Below are 3,510 nucleotides of genomic sequence, written 5' to 3'. Positions count from 1 at the left end.
GACGGCGCAGCAGGTGCCCCCGCCGGGCTCTTCCCGGAGCCGCCCCAGGTAGGGGAACTCGCCGCGCTCCGCGCCGCCCCGGATCTCAGCGCCCAAGTCGCCCGGGGGCCCGGCCCAGGACACCGCGCACTCCTGCACCTTGCTGAGCCAGTGCTTCTTCTTCTTCAGCGTCTTCGACATCCCGACCCCCGCTGCACCATGGGGGAGACCCCGCGCGGGCGGCGGGGGCGCCGCTCCGGNCTCATGCACAGCCCCGCCCCCTTCTGCCGCGCGGCGCCCGGCGCGCTGCCGTCACAGGCCGGGCGCTTGGGAACGCGCCCCGGCACTCGACTCCCTCACCTGGGATTGGCCCCCAGCGGGCAGGGGGCGGACCCTTGGCGAGAGCGAGGACCACCGATTGGTGGGTGGGAGTGGAGGAGGCGGGCACTAGGATGAGTGAAGTTTAAAGAGGGTGGAAAAAAGAAGTTTGAAGAGTGAGGGAGGCCGAAGGGAGGGGCAGGGAAATGGAACCGGCTACCCTTCGCAGGGCCGAGAGAGGCCTTTTCCGTGCGGCGGCCGGTGCCAAGCGAAAACTCGGTTGGGAAGAGCGGAAAGCACTCCGAGGTGGAGGCGTGGCTGGAGAGAGGGGCGGACTTGGGGGTGGAGCCCGGGAGCGCTTCCAAGAGAGGGTGTACTTTGCAGGAGAGACGGGAGAGCAGAGTCCGCTGCCCAAGGTGGCGGGGTCTTCAGGGTGGTCTATCACAACCGATCACTTGCATTCAGCGGATGTTTCTTGTTCGTTCATTCTCATTCACTCATTCAACATGTTAGTGGACACCCATGATGGAAGGTAAGAGTCCTGGACACATTTGCCTGCTGTGTGACATGGGGCAAATTAGACCACCTCTCTTAGCAGCTGCATCTTGGGCTGAAAAGTGGAGATTATTATACCACTCCAAATTATCGTGAAGATTACAGGAGGTGCATATGAAACATCTGCATGGTGCCTCACAGCTACTGTTTGTAGCTGGTGATGTTGAGGAGGACTTTACGTCAGAAACTGTGCTAGGTACTGGGGTTCAAGGATGAAGAAAACGGGCCCTGCTCTCAAGGGGGTCATGGGCCAATAGGAGAGGTTGCTCGAGAGGAGGTAGAGTGACGTAGAAGTAGAAGGGGAGATTAAAACAGACTTGCACTGGAGTACTGGCACGCTGTTTACTAACTTGCTGTCTGACCGTGGCCAGGTCTCCGCTCCAAGCTTATTCATCAGTAAAGAAGGTGGAGGGAGAACTAACATTAACTAAATAACATCTTAAGTCCTCTCCAGCACTAATTTTACAAGATTTTGAGCTTTTTCTCTTCCCTCACTTTGACTTACACTCTCCCCAGTAGTTTTTCCTTTTAAAAATCCTAACCATCCTCAGCCCAAATATCTCTTCCAGGTAGCCCACTCTGATTTCTTGGCCTCAAAGTAGAAAGTTTTCTGAGCTAGGATACTTTTCCTTTTTCAGTATGACTTCTCACTCTGTAGTCTCCTATCTCCCTTTAGTGGCTGAGGAAAGCCCTTATTTACACTCTGAATAACTCCACAATCTCATCATGTATCAGATAGACTAGACGAAGTTTCAACAACTGCAGTGATTTTGTTCACACCATTGTATCAGTCAGAGCTAGCCGGAAACAAATGGTACTTGACAAGGATGTGGGCTGGGTGTGGGAAACCACAAGGGAAGGTGGAACCCTGGGGGCTAGAAGCTGCTAGATCTGCAGAACAAGGGGAAAGGAACCAAAATTCAGCACAAGAAGGGCACCCAGACAGGAGCCTGTGACCTTCAGTCAAGGGATGCGGTCAGCCTAGGTGATAACCCAAGGAGGAAGCTGGGGGATTTATAGCTCACTCACCACCTTCTTCCAGTCTCCTGCTGGTACATCCCCGTGGCCAAATCCAACCAGAAGCCTGAGGGCAAAGAAAGCCCTTTGATGCTGTTCATCCCAGAGGAAACCGTGCATCTAGAAAGAAGAGAGGGAAATATCCAGCACAGACATGTGGATTGCTCAAATTTATCTAGATCTGAGACAAAGCTGGAGTATTTTTTTCTGAATGATTACCTACACTAACAGATTCCTGGATGAAATCTTGATAATCCCCATATCATCTACTTTCACCTCACCTCCAAGAAAACATCTTTTCCTGCCCAGACTGTATCCATTAGGCTACTATTGGCCAGAAACAAAGTATCTAACAGCTTAAAGCAGGAGGTCATTTATTATATCTTTAACACACGGTTCAGAGGTTAAATGGTCTCCGCATTCTTTGAGCAGCACAATTGTGTTGTGAAGGACTTCTTGTGCCTGCTCTCTACCATCATATGCTTGTCGGCTTCTATCTCCAGGCTTGTCATCTCTTGATTCCAGTGTGGCTGCCACAGCTCCAGATAGCACATCCTCAGAGGTCATTGTATGAGTAAGAAGGGAAGGAAAAGCAGAGCTGTTCCCATTTTTATGAAGGAGACTTCCCAGAAGGCCCACCCATCCCAACCCTCTTATTGGGCAGAAAATGGTCACATGGCTACTGTAGATCCATGGCAAAAAGCAAATGGGATTGCCACAGTTCATTGAGGAGTCACCCCAAACGAATAGGGGTTGTTTGAGACAAGAAAGAATAGGTATCAAGTAGGCACCCAACAGTGGCTGCCACATCCCTCAGTAATAAATTATGTTGACTCTTGGGCAGAAAACTGCAGTGTTTAGGAGCTTGACGTCCGGAGTCAGACCACAAATCCTAGTTCTTCTACTTCCTAGCTCCGTGATCTCAAGTAAACTATTTAACTACTTAACCTTACCTAAACTCCCTTTCCTCATCCATGAAAGGAGTATAATAACAGTGCTCACCTGAGTGGTTCTGAGACCTGAATGGAGCTATTTCAGTCAAGGAAACACTTAACATATGGTCTAGCATAAAAGCAAACATTCAGCAAATTACTTTGTGGTAAATAGTTACATTTTTCACAAGGCTAAAAGCATTGTTCATCACCTCTGGAATTCTCTGCGTATGAAGATCACCCATCTTAGTAAGCCTAGCCTCTGCCTTCTAAATATTCGAGAAATAAACTGCCCGCTCCAATGAACTCATTCTGGTAGGATCCTAGTCTGGAAATTACTGCACAATTAAGAGTCACATTACAAGTGTCTATCTATGAAATGGCACCTAACTAAATAATCAAAGTATATCTATGTTTATTACTGTTTCCAAAAATCTAACAGTTGGCCTAATAGTTATGATTTCCACTGGGGAATATTAATAAGCCAAGTAACATGGAAACTGGTTTAACAAAAATAAATGATACAGTTGACTTTGATGATCTCCAAAGGTTTCTTTGAGCTACTTCTAACCATCCGGAAGATAAACAGATATGTTTCAAGATGCCTACCACATGAGTTAGGTCCCAAGATGGCACCCAAGTATCACAATGCCGAAAGAATGAAAGGAAAGAGTTCCTCCTTTCCCCATTTCCTTACTTTTGGAGACCA

The sequence above is a fragment of the Crocuta crocuta genome, unplaced genomic scaffold (assembly GCF_008692635.1).
Source record: "Crocuta crocuta isolate KB4526 unplaced genomic scaffold, BGI_CrCroc_1.0 scaffold180, whole genome shotgun sequence".
In the NCBI taxonomy this organism is placed as follows: Eukaryota; Metazoa; Chordata; class Mammalia; order Carnivora; family Hyaenidae; genus Crocuta; species Crocuta crocuta.
Note: the sequence above shows the minus strand (reverse complement) of the source record.